Genomic DNA, 13,812 nt, shown 5'->3' with positions numbered 1-13,812 from the left:
AACCAAAACCATAAAACAAGTTTAAGATGAATTTCATCCTTTGGCTCTCTAATCTTCTCATCTGATCATCCTGTTTCCAGCAATTTTGGATAACATGTATTATATATATAAAATCAGTTTATGTATATCTTTTCCTTTTTTTAAATAAGAGCTAGGAGATTTGTGTGCTCATCTAATGCTAAAGTAGCAGCTTAAAATTAAGAACATTTTGTTCTCCCTCATTCCCTTTGCGCTGTGATCTTTGACATCACCATCAAGGTCTGTGTGTTTGGTCTGTGATCCGTTTAGCTGTCTAGTGTTTATGGTTTGCTCAGAGCTGACTCTTGCTGCTAATGAACATGATCATTTATACAATGTCACTGTAGTGTAGGCATGTTAAATAATTGATCGGGCCATGGCAGGTAGAGAATGGCAAATGTAGTCCCTTTGTTGCTATGGTAATACATTTGTTTTAAGGGGCTTGTTTGTCATTTGGACTGCATGTATATGGTGCATGTGACATAATTGCCTGTGGTTGAGGCATTTGGAGGGGGAAATCAACTTAAGAGGAGGTAACCTTTTGAAGCAAATTAATACATATTTCAGAGAGTTCTTGGGCTTACCATTGTGGAATGACTTATTCTTTTCTATTAAAAGGCTCATTCTTAGCTAATGCCCCAGCATAGAAAATGAGTCACGTGACAGATTTGTTTACTTGCTAACATGGTGGGATTTGATCCTATATTGTATAAAATGGTTATTGTGTCAGGTTTACGTTCTTTCCTCTGTTATCCCTAACAGGGCTCCCTTTAAGTGAAATGGATGCCATATTTATCAGGGATCCTGAAGGGAAAGGACAACATATTCTCTCTTATTCTCTATTAAAAAAAAGATCATAAATCCTTAAAGGTAGGGGCTATATTTATGTATTCTTTCAACAAACATTTATTGAGCATTCAGCTAGGTCATCTTAGGGTTTGAGGGTGCAGTGTGAGCAAAGCAGAATAGAGTCCCTGCCCTCAGAGGTTAGATGCTAGTGGACTGTGTCCACTTATCTTTGGATTCCCCCTTTAGCGCTATCCTTTGCCTTACAGAAACCTTTCTTAATAAGTGATAGATTTTTGAATAGTTTCTTTCTTCTTCCTTCCCAGTACAATCTCTTAATATATGTTTTTTCCCAGTGGTTTCTTAATACCGTTTGTCAACAACCAACAAAAATAAATGAAAGCTTAAGTGACATAGGCCCACGTCCTTCCTATGCTTCATGGCTTAGCTCAAGCTCCACTTGTGCCAAGCCGCCAGCCAAGCCAATAGCCATCTCTTTTTGGATAATCTACTCCGTTAATGTGACATATTTTATCTTGTTTTCTTATATTATTACTTAGTTTTTCTTATATTCTTGCCATACTTCTTAGATATGTTGGGGCAGGAAAAAAGCCAAAAGCCAGTGGTCAAGTCCCAGCATCTTTAATAGAGAAGGAATCCGATCTGTAGAAATTAAAGGGTAACTGCTTAATGGAAGAATCACTACCGGCATCCAAGTGTCCAGACTTGGAGATCCCTCCTCTTTACTCACTTCTGAGAGGAAGCACCAGCAAGTGCCATGGGCTCAACTTGGAGTGGCAGTCTTGCGACCGTGGGATAAAGAACAAGAGAGCTGACTCTAGGACTCACTGAGTTTAGGCATAATGCGTTATGACGGTGGTTAGATAATGCAGAGCTAATGGATGCAACACATTCTCAGGTGTTTTAATTTGACACATCAAACAGTTGGAAACCAATGTAGGCTTCTGAGAAGAAGCTTAGCATGTGCAAATTAACACTCAAGGGGAGATGCAAGAGATACTTGCTGCTGTGTGTCAGTATGGTTGGGAGCAGGGAGGACAGCAAGAAGTGACCTTGGAAGGGGAGTGTTACCCATTTGACACATGGAAACTTGATGCTCTTTGAATTTGAACTAAGAGGCTATAATAAATAGATGACAGAAATAGGAACCAAATTCTCAAATGGCATGTCAGCTCCATCTCTTTGGATCAAAGTAGGTTTTCTGATGCTGCATTTTGGTGATTATCTTATTTTATTTTCACTCGCTGAAGGATGATTCTACTGTTACTTAGCCTTCATCCCACGTTTATGCGACTCTAGCTCTAGACCTGGTTGAAGTAGGTTGAAATTAAGAGAAAGCTCTACTAGATTAAATAAAAAGGGAAATTTATTGAAAGGATACTGATATCTTAAGGAACCTAGGCTCAGCTGGACCTCAGGACAGATGAAACTCAGGCTCAGCCTGCCATCAGTCCAGGAACGGGAATGCCAGCTCAGCACTATATTCCATTTTCTTTCTTTCTCTCGCTAAACTGGCTTTCATTCCACATAGCTAAAGTGGGCTGCTTTATGTCTCCTGAATTTATGTCCCAGTTATTGAAGCAACTAGAGAAACTCATTTAGCATTTTCCAATTCTGATTTAATTCCTGGAGGAGAAAATTTGATTGGCTCAGTCCGTTTTTGCAGTCCAGTCAGCAAAGATGGGAGGCAGGGCAACCAGCCTCTTGTAATGCCAAAGTACTGCCAGGTCGCACCCTTCAGTTGGGGCCAGAGAAGAGGGCCTGGGGAGATACTCCCAACAAACTGAAAATTTCCACTTAAAGTTATCTGAGTTCCTAAAAAGTCATTTGCCATTTGTTGCATAAATGTTTTGAAACTTTGTGGCACACTGAGGAATAATATCAATTCGGTCCATTTTCTCAATTTCATCATATAAAAATAATTCAGCACCCTAGCTTTTCCTTGAAGCTGATGTTTGTCTATTCACCTCTGCACTTTTCAAACCCTATTGGAAAATGAGGTTTTTTTTGGTGACATAGCAGGTGAGAAGTTAAAGGTCTGCAATGCTTTAGTATAATGTCCTAATGATTAAAATGAGAATTTTTGTGCATTAAGAAATTTTTTTCATCATAAACCGTATTTCTTTTGATTGTGTTTATATCCTTCCCAGAGAGGTTTAGAAATGAGTAACCTTGAGATGTTCAGGCCTCAGAAGGTTTACTAGCTTCAAAGATTCTCATTTTATTTATAGGCTGCAAGAAAACACTCAATGAAGTTTGTTGTGATTCACTGCTTATTACCTTGAGCTATTGCCACTCAATGCCAGGAAGGCATTGAATCTGGCACAGTGAGAGAACAGAATAAAAACCATGTAGCTCCAAACAGAAGCCTTAAGTGTTCTTATCTCAGGTATTTCTCACAACATGTTGAATGGACCCAGGCCAGTGGCTTTAGATCTGAATGTTTCTGCTCACTCCCACCCCTGTGAGAAGCGAATACTTTGTCAAAACAGCAGCTGCTTTGAGCCTGGTTCTTTTGGTGGCTGAAGGGAAAGCTAACAGGAATGACAATTTTCCAGCTCAGCTGAGTAGTGGTCTGACAAAAAGTAAATCCAGATAAATTATGCTTTGGTCTGTTAGAGTACCCCTGACTCCTTTCCCAGGTTTGATTTATGCAGAAGTGCTTGTCTGCTGCCGCTTTTAAATCTACAGCAAACACATTTTCTGTTGTATGCAGATTTGAGAGACGCACTGAAGCAGGTAGCTGTGAAATGTACATTGAGGCTGTCTGCTGAAACCCGTCGTCCATTGTGTTGAAATATAGAACTCACATATTTAAACCAGGAACACGAAGTGGAACAAATTGGGTTGCAAGCCAGATAATAAAATCAATGATAAATGGAAAGGGACCCCAAAGGTTCACCAGAAAAACCGGCATGGGTTTGGAGGCCAGGCTAGGAGGAGGTGGCTGTGGGGAATAGCTTCATGTAATGGCTCCTGCATGGTTAATGCAGCTAGTTATTTTGATTGTCACTTTCTAAATTATGTATTTGGGTGGGGGGAAGAGGGAGTCTTGGCTTTAAGGCTTTTATTGTTGTTTTATTTTTTGTTTTGAGGGGGCTTGAATAGTCTGCTTTGTTTTTTCACTCCTTACTGAAAATTTATCTCAAAAGGAAAACATTTCAGCAACACTTATCTTTGTTTCAATCTCAAGACGTGTCAGAGTATTATTTTTTCCCTTCAAAGGAAGCTGTAAAAGGTGGCAAAGGTGTGAGGGCTTTTAGACTTCACTCAGTGTTTCATTTTGTGGAACTTCTTAAAGATACCCACATGTTTATCAGAACAGGAGTGTCCCTCTCTCCTGAGTTGTTTCCTTTGGTAGCCTGCATCTGTAAAAGGCGTCTTGAACCTTTCTTTGCTAAATGGGTCATATCCTTTCTTCTCAGTTTCCCTCCCCGTTCAGTGAGGTCCTACAGTGCAGCTTGGTGAATGATTCTCTGCCACTCATGCCTATTTCACAGGTGGGTATAGGTTCCTTAACTGCCTTATCTCTGGTTGCAAAGAACAGAGATACACTCCTGTGACCTCAGGTTGTAGGAAGCTTATTGTTAGGTTCTTGGAAAAGGCAAGAGCCAGGCTTCATGAAGGGCACGGGCTGAGGGGAACTGGACACCTGGAGGCTGGAATCAGAGTCTGTTAGGATCCCCACTAGTTCTGGGGGCCTTTGCTGAGGGGCTGTGGAGCATCATTCTGAGAACCTGCCCTCCCTGGTAACCCAGCTGCTCTCCAAGTTGCTAGTCTGTCTTGGGGCTTATCTGCTTCACTGCCCGCTACCAGCTGGCTTTACTTCCTAGTCCAAATCTCGAAGAGAATTTGAATGGTTGAGCTAATTAACCATCATCTTTGAGATTAAATCCTGTCACAGGTTGATGGCCAGCCTAGGGATTAGTTGGTTTCCACCCCGGTCCTGTCAGGTTCTGTTCCATATGACTAGCAGGTTAATGGCATGTGTTTGTGTGTGTGTGTGTGTGTGTGTGTGTGTGTGTGTGTTTTAGTACAGAAAATCATTACCTAGGGCTTCCCTCAAGCATTGGTTGGCAATATTACCAATTTCCTTTAGAAGGGGCTGTGAGCAGGGCATATGCCGTGATGGGGTGAAGAGTACACTCTCATGTAATGCCCACAAGATACCAATGAGATGGAAGTTATTATTCCTGTTTTGAAACTGAGGAAATTGGGGCCAAAAGAGGTTAAATACTTTGCTTAAAGTTAGAGACTTAGGAGGTGGCAGAACTGGAATTTGAAGCCAGATTTTTGACTCTACTGGGCTCTGACATGTTTTTTACTTTGGAGTTCTTCAAAGATGAGGCAAGGCCGTGTTGAAACTTGAAATAGAGCTGGCCCTTTCTTGTTCTTGGAAGGGCCGGGACTGTGAATTTCTTCCTAGTGCTTGATAACTAGGGTAGCTTCTCATTTTTCCATCACAAGGAAAAGATCTTCTAGGAAAGATTCTGAGTTTTTGGCTATTGAAAAGAAATAATTAAAACTCAGTGCTTGGAAGTTGATGCCGTTCTCACTATAATGCAGCTGAACTAGGGGCTGGGTTGGGAGGTTCTCAAACTGAGAAGTCTTCATGGGAGTTGAAGAACCCCAGAGGGGAACGTTCCTGAGTAGATCCTGTCCATCCTGCTCATTTCCTCTTCACAGGTTCTGTATGTAGTTTCTCTGTGTCATTTGGGTTTTGTGATTTCTCTCCAGCACATGGAGGCTAGAGACCATAAGCAGGGCAGTAGCTTGGCAGCTAGCACACGGTGGGCATACAAGACATGTTTATTGGGTAACTTGTGGCGCTACTGCCTGTCCCCAGGTGTAGGCACCTGTTTGATAAATCACTTTGTCCTCACGTTATAGCCTCACCTTTTCTCTTTGTCCAAATTTTACCAACCTTGGGTGAGAAGGCAGGTTTTTTGATACTTGTTTGGGGAATTCTTTGGAATTCTGTCTGGACTTTTCTCATGGTTCCATATTCAGCTTCTGTGGTTCTAATGGTTTTTAATCTTGTAAACTGTGCTTTGAGGAAATAAAGATGTTCGCAACTGCCAACTCCTTCTCTCTCTTGCCTGCTCCTCTCCTTTGACATTACATACCTCTTTGGTGGCAGTCTAGTGATTAACAGTATAGGCTTTGGAGCCAGACAGATCTGGGTTCAACTTCTTACTCTGATACCTCCTGGCTGGGTGACCTTTGGCAAGTTACTCAGTCTCTCTGAGCTTGAGGCATGTAGAAAAGCTCTTAGTGCAGTGCATGGCACATAGTAATAACTCAAGAAAAGTTAGGTGCTGCTAATATTGTTATAATGCTAATCATGATAATTAGTGCATTTTCTTCTCAGAACTGTTAATGCTCGTTATTCCCAAAAGGGGGAGCTCTTATCTTTGAGCTGCAGCAACATAGTAATGGACAGCAGCCTTAAAGCATGGTCTTCTTGTTTTTATTCTGTTGTCATCCTACGGTTTGAAGCATTTCAAGTGTTATAAAGCACATTTAGTATGAACATAATTATCGTGTTTCTAATGTAGTTGGAAGCTGAGGTGTTTTAATTAATCATGTGCCAGCAACCCTTTCAATAAGGTGAAGTGTGATTTTCTAAGACCTTCATCTAGTTGGTCATAATTAGAGACATTTGGAACACGCAGGCGTACTGTCTGCTGATTTGTACACTTTCATTAAGCAATCAGGATTGAATGACCCAGTGGCCAGACTTTCAGGGGATCAGCTTCCAATTTTTGAGGAGGAGGAGCCAGTTATGCTTTCTCCTCATCTCCCCTGCCCATTTTTCTCCTGTAACCTCTACTTACATTCGATGTTGATCTAAAACAGTGCTGCCATACCTCTTTTTGAAGCCTTGATTTTTATAGAATCCATCTGTTGCATTTTCTTCCTTCCTGCCTTGTATACCAATCTGGCTAAATCTTCATGTTAGAGAATAAAATTTTCTTATGATACTGACTCTTTTGGGGGTGTTAAAGGTGGTTAATAATGGAAATGAAAAAGATAAAGTTAGTGCCATGAGAATCAAAAGAAAAAGAGAGAAAAGTCAAAAACTTGAGAAGTTAAAGGAATTTTGATTTCATATCTAACCCTCATTTTTATAGACTTTGAACTCCGTAAGAACAGTGACCATGTTTGACTTGTTCCATGTTGTATACCTTGTACTTAGCACTGAACCGGGTGCGGAGTAGAATTTGTTGAATAAATTAATGGGAAAAAGGAGACATACTGATCCTTATGTAAATTACGTTGATATCTATAACGACAGAACCTGGGCCACACTCTGGATCTCCAGGGCCCAGTGAGAGATGTGTAAAGAAGGGAATGAGGTAAAGAAGGCAAGAATTAACAACAACAACAACAACGACATAGGAATATGTTAGGAGTGTATAAGAAAGTTATAAAATAAAAAGTGTAAATTTCACTTGCTGGTAATTCATATGGAAGGAACATAGAGTATGCGGATGTGAGGCATTGCATAATTCACTGCTGCTTTTTGATTGTTTTTAAAAAAGCAGAGGTTGAGCAACTGCATGACAATTTTGATATTGTTTGGTCTATATCTTTTCTTGATTTTGTCCTTTTATTGCTTAAACTAAGATGACATTTCAAGCTCAGAGTCTCATTATTTTTTTCTTTTCCTACCTTAGGTTTATAGTTGCTGTATTGAATTACTGTTAATTTCAAAATACTTTTCCTTGCTATTATTGCAGATTATGTAATTTCTTATCCATTTTCTGATCCTTTATGCGTCAAGCGGATCAAAGGCTAGTACGACAAATATCTTCATTCAACAGAATTTTGATTTTAAGCCAGTTCCCCAGACATGCCCTCTGTTGTGCAGGTTCCATGGGCCAGATTCTTTCCCCACGTCCCTGGCTGCTCCCACTGCAGACTTAGAGAGGTGCCACAGGGGCCTTCTGGAAGAAGATGAGTACATGCTCCTGAAGCACTGGGGCACTTTCAGGCAGCATAATGGGTGGATTCTCCTATTCTCATCCTGAAGCTAGGTAAGGATGCTAACTCCTGAATCAGGTCAAAGAGGAACCTGGTGGTGGTGGCTTTCTGGGATAGGGGTGAGTACGGGGCAAATATTTCCTGAGGAGTGGGAGAAATCAGATTGACCATCAGCCCCGTCCCATCCTCCTCTTCTCAGCTCAGCTGCATGTATTGGTGATGGTGATGTGTGGTGAGTGGAAGTTTCCTTAGAGGACAGAGGTGAGAACCACCCGTCTTTCCTTGTTAGAGAGCACCTGTCATTGTTTTACTTTGGTGATGTTTTCCTGGGTGAATGCAGCACTGTGTACTGTCAGATAATAATTGTGGCCCCAAAGGAGTGGGGAAAGATCAGTACAGGCCACTCACTATAGGGCTGGAGTTCGTGTATGAACCAGCTTAAGGGCTGTTTTTGGTGGCATACAGGATGTATTTCCTTGAGCTCACTTGACCACATATTGTGACTTCCAATTATGTAGGGGCCTAGAAAAATCAGTTTTGAAAATCCCTAAAGTATGCCTATAGACCTGTTTACCAATCCATCTGTAATTATTTATTGATCACGTGTCATGTGAGCAGCCCTGGCTAGCCCCTGCTCAGATAGAATAGTAAAATTTGGTCCAGGGTTTTTGAACTGTCATTCTATTTGTGATTTACATTATTAGGGAAAGCCCATTTACTCTGAAATCAAGACAGATAGCCTCTGGGAGATCTAAGTGGAAATTCATCTGTTTCCTCTGTCATTTTAGAGAAGGTGCCGCACTTGTACTTTCTGCAGTGGATTATGCACAATCAGTGGTGATGAATGTATGAGCATTTTTAATTAGTCTTCATGGCCTCTATCTAATGCAATCAGAAACCCTCTATCAGTGTAGAGATTTATAATCAATCATTCATCATCTTCTGAGGTAGATATAAACCGATTTACTTTTAGCCTGCAACTTAAAATATCTGCTTTAGAGAATTATTATTTAACCAGGCAGATATCTATAAACCAAGTATATTTTGAGCATGTAGACTTAAATCTCAAATTGCAGATTGCTCTGATTAAGTGTAATTGTGTGAATTAAAGTGTCTCTAGCCTTCACTCTGTACAGAGAAAACGTGCCAACAGACAGAGGAGTGTTAGAGAAAGAGTCTCAGACTGGCATCAAGGAGACCTGAGTTCTAGTCCTAGCTCTGTGAACCCTGGTTTCCTCATCTATAAAATAAAAGAAGATTGAACTAGCTGGTGTTTAAGTTGTCATTATGTCATGTTAAAGTTATATTATAATAGAGTACTAACAGTAGACAACATTTTTGGAGCATTTGATATGTGCTGGGCACTGGGCTACAGTACTGTGCCTTAAAGCAGGTGCAAGGAGCCTGCGTCATCTCGTTTATTCCCGCATCTCCCTGTGAGGTAGTTCCAATGGAAAGGCCACCTCTGTCTTAGCCTGGGAGATGTTGGTGGAGAGGCTGATCTCTGCAGGGTAAAGATCTGGAGATGTCAGATAGGAATCCACAGTGGTCATCTACATAAAGATCATTGAATTGAGTCCAGAGTCCTGCAGAGATGATCTTTTGTTTGCCTTAGTGGGTCTGACAAAATCCTGCAATTAATGTGAAATTGACAAATTGAAATTTCTAATGTAACTGACAACCAAATAATTCCTCTGTTTCGATCTACTGTTAAAATAATTTTTTTTTTCAAAAGTGAAATTCTAGAAAATCCAGGAACAAGTTAATCCTTATTGTTGGTCAGCTGCATTAGGGAGCATGTAAAAACTGCTCACTTTCTTTCCTAGACTAATTAATTGTTGGGAGTCTAAATCAGCTTTTTGGAAGCCCACTTACCTCAGAAGCCTTCAGGTATACATACCCTTTGAGCCGATATTTCCGTTTCTGGGATTTTAACTGAAGGACAAAACCAAGGAAATGCTCAAATATTTAGTTAAAAGAATGTTCATTATCTACTATTTATCATACTAAATATCCAAACACTAGCAGATTGGTTAAATATACATGTTTAATGTTAAAATATGCATTAAAATGGCATGTATTGTGAAGCAAAAAAAATGTATACAGTTTAGAAAGCAGTATGTGCAGTGTGAACCCATCTTAGTGCAGCCACACGAACTAGCAAATATGCACACATAGATATTAGTTTAAAGTTGTATATCTGGGGCTTAAAATAGTTAGGAGTGATATTAACTTACTGGGATTTTTTTTTTTTTGCATATCTGCATTTATTTTTTTTTTCTGTAAGAAAATTGCATCTGCATTGTTTCAGTGATAAGAAAAATTAGCAAAAGCAAACAACATAAACCTCCTCAAGTAGCAGCTCAATCCAAGGGCTAGAAATTTCTTACAAACTTGAGTTGAGGAAATGTAATTGTTATGAATGTGCACGATTCTTACCCTGAGGTAATCCAATTTGGTTAACTTGCCTTTATTCACTTTGATCACTGAAGAGGTCTTTGAGTTCTCTGAATCAAGATTTAGAAAAATTTCATTCTGATTGTACCCAGATAGAAAACAAAAGAAACTGAAAAGCCAAAAAAACAAAAAACAAAAAAAAGGCACTTACTCTCTGGGGACCAGCCTTTTTTCCTCCAATAGTTAAAATTAATACCAGTGAAACTTGTTTATTGTAGAAATTTAGACTATATAGATAAGCAAAACAAATAAAATTAAATAAAACACACACATAATCTCACTTTCCAGAAAATAATCGCTTTTGACATTTTGGGTTATGTCCTTCCAGAATTTATAGTATATATACGTACGTGTGCGTGTGTTTTCGTAATCACACACAGAGATGTATGTATAGTGCTTTCTCACCTGATTGCTTTCCTTATCAGTAGAGGACAGTCCATCAGACTGTACAGTTAGTGAGCACAGGGACCATGCCTTGTTGGGCACGTCAAAGTTCCCCGTGCAACAACAGTGCCTGACACATAGTAGGAATTGAATAAATATTCATGGAACAACTGCATATATGTTAACTATCTTTCCAGGTCAGCTGTTTTACTCCCCAAAGGTTATTTTGATGACTAGAGAGAATCTCATAGTGTGAAGGTACCATTTAGTTGTTTCTGGTCTTTATAAAAAAGCACTGCTGAAATAAACACTCTTGTACCTAAATGTTTGACACGTCATAAATGATTCATTGCAATTAATACCCTATAGATTGAACTGTTGGATCAAAGGGTATGTGTGTGTTTCTTACTTTTGCTAGCATTGCCAGAAAGGCTGTGCCATTTTACCTTCCCAGTGAAGGCATGCAGTGCTTGATTTCACTACACACTTGGGATCATGGACCTTTTTTTTTGATTGAATTTTTATTGAGATAATTGTAATTCACATGCTCTTGTGAGAAATAATACAGAGAAATCTCTTGTACACTTTGTCTAGTTTCCCTCAATGGAAACGTTTTGCAAAACTATACTCACGAGCTGCATAACGACATTTGGTCAACAGCGGACTGCATATATGACGGTGGTCCCATAAGATTAGTAGCGTATAGCCTAGGTGTGTAGTAGGCTATACTGTCTGGGTTTGTGTAAGTACACTCTATCATGTTCACGCAATGACGGAATCGCCAAATGACGCATTTCTCAGAATGTGTCTCTATCATTAAGTCACACATGACTGTATTGTATAGTATGATAACCAGGATATTGACATTGATAGAATCCACAGATCTTTCCCAGTTTTACCTGTACTCATTTGTGTGTGCCTGTATTATTGTATTCAGTTCTGTACAACTATACTACTTGTGTAGCTTTGTGTATCCACCACCACAGTTAAGATACTGAACAGTTCCAGCACTACAACTATCCCTCCTACTGCCCTTTTATAATCATGCCACTTCCCTCCTGCCCTCCGAGTGCCCATCTTCCCATACCTAATCCCTGGCAACCACTAATCTGTCCTCCATTTATAAAATTTTGTCATTTCAGAAATGTTAAATAAAGGCAATCGTACGGTGTGCAACCATTTGAAATTGACTTTTTTCACTCCGCCTAACTCCTTGGAGATTCATTCATGTTGTTGCTGGTATCAATAGTTCGTTACTTTTTATTGCTGAGTGGTATTTCATGGTATGGATGTATCGCAATTTGTTTAGCCATTCACCTGTTGAAGGAAGTCTAGGCTGATTCCAGTTTTTGGCTGTTACAGATAAAGCTGCTATGAGCATTTGTGTATAGGTTTTTGTGTGAACAAATTTCATTTCTCTGAGATCAATACCCAGTAGGTCAGTTGTTGGGTTGTATGGTAGCTACATGTTTAGTATTTTAAGAAACTGACAGACTGTTTTCCAGAGTGGCTATACCATTTTATCTTCCCACTAGCAATGTATGAGTGATCCCGTTTCTATACATCTTTGCCAACATTTAGGTTGTCAGTGTTTTTTATTTTAGTGTATTTTGATGGATGTATAATGATACATCATTGTGGTTTTAATGTGGATTTCTCTAATAGCTAATAATGTTGAACATCTTTTCATGTGCTTATTTGCCTTTTGTATATCTTCTTTGGTGAAATATCTGTTCATGTCTTTTGTCCATTTTCTAATTGGATTATTTAAAGTTTTTACTGCTGAGTTTTGAGAGTTATTTAATATTCTAGACACTAATCCTTTGTCAGATATGTAGTTTGCAGATTTTTTTTGCCAGTCTTTAGTTTGTCTTTTCATCTTCTTCATGTAGGCTTTTATAGAGCAAAAGTTTTTTAATTTAGATGAGGTTCAGTTCACCACTTTTTCTTTTTGTGGATTGTGCTGGTGGTGTCAAGTCTCCAGAACTCTTTGCGTAGGTGGCATGGACCTTTGGTTTGTTCCTCAGAGACCCTCTAATGTTGATCATAATTTTGCAACTTGAGATAACTATGTAGGAGTCAGGTTGGAATATTTTTAGCTTTATCAATAACTAGACTATTGTCTTTCCCTTTTTCCCATCTTTATTTGGGAGAATGTAAGGTCTCCCTTTTATTTCACGTCGTCAAGAGCTTTCATAAAATGTTGCAATCCTGCTTCAGAATGGAGGCGTCTGAATCTGATCATGCATCCTCATCACAGTCTCTCCTGCCAGTTCTTCTACAGTATCTCTAATTGTAACATGTAAAAGGAGCTCTTTGTTCTTGCCAGGAAGGATGGTGATGAATGTGAAAACAAGGATTCTTGGGACTAATGTCTTCCCCTGAAGAGGTAAAGGGCTTTTACTGAGTCAGAAGCTGCAAACCTTTAGGGACTTGTATTTTATGTTTTACAGCCTTTCTTAGGCCAACATATAGTATAGTAGCATAGCAAGGTGGTTGACTGTGAACTCTAGTTAGATGGCCTAGTTTTTCATCTCGGCTCTTCTCCTTACTAGCTGAGTAAGCAGAGGCGTGTTTCTTAATCTTTCTCTTCTTCACTTTCCTCATTCGTAAAACGGGGATAATAATAGTATCTGCCTCTTAGGGTTGGTCCAGGGATTAAGTTGTTACATGTCAGGTGCTTGGAGCAGGGCCTAGTAAGCACTTAGGTTGTTGTTAATATTTTTATTATCACACCCCTTGCGTCAGTAGCACCTTGGGTGCTTATTAAAATGTACTTTCCTGGGTCTCCACTGTCAGACCCACTGCATCAGAACTTGAAGGGATAGGGCCTCAGGAATCTGCATTTCAGCAAGGTTCCAACATGGTTCTTGTGAAGGCTGAAGTTTTTGAACAGCTACTTAGGCTGTCAGTCATTTCTGTTTCTCCATAGTAAGTGAACTCTCTGGTCTTTCTTTAGCGGTGTGGTTGGATGCTTCTGCCAAGGCAAATGCCTTGTCTCTAAGAGCATTCCTAGTGTTGCCAGAGACTAACCAAAGTTCCTATACAGAATTAAGTTATGGTGGAATTATATATCCAACTGATTCAGTGGCATGCCCACTAGGGTGAGGCAGGTGTGAGACGGTAGGGAGTAGTGGAGTCTGTGGTAAACTGGAGCCA

At 39.7% G+C, this 13,812-nt stretch overlaps 1 protein-coding gene across 7 annotated transcripts in view; it reads left to right on the top strand.

Annotated features, from left to right (window-relative positions):
• FHIP1A (FHF complex subunit HOOK interacting protein 1A) overlaps positions 1-13,812 on the top strand; it is a 224,460-nt gene that overhangs the window by 97,903 nt on the left and 112,745 nt on the right. The window lies entirely within an intron of this gene.

Source organism: Equus przewalskii, chromosome 2 (genome assembly GCF_037783145.1).
Source record: "Equus przewalskii isolate Varuska chromosome 2, EquPr2, whole genome shotgun sequence".
NCBI classification, from domain to species: domain Eukaryota; kingdom Metazoa; phylum Chordata; class Mammalia; order Perissodactyla; family Equidae; genus Equus; species Equus przewalskii.
This window is presented reverse-complemented; position numbering and strand designations above follow the sequence as displayed.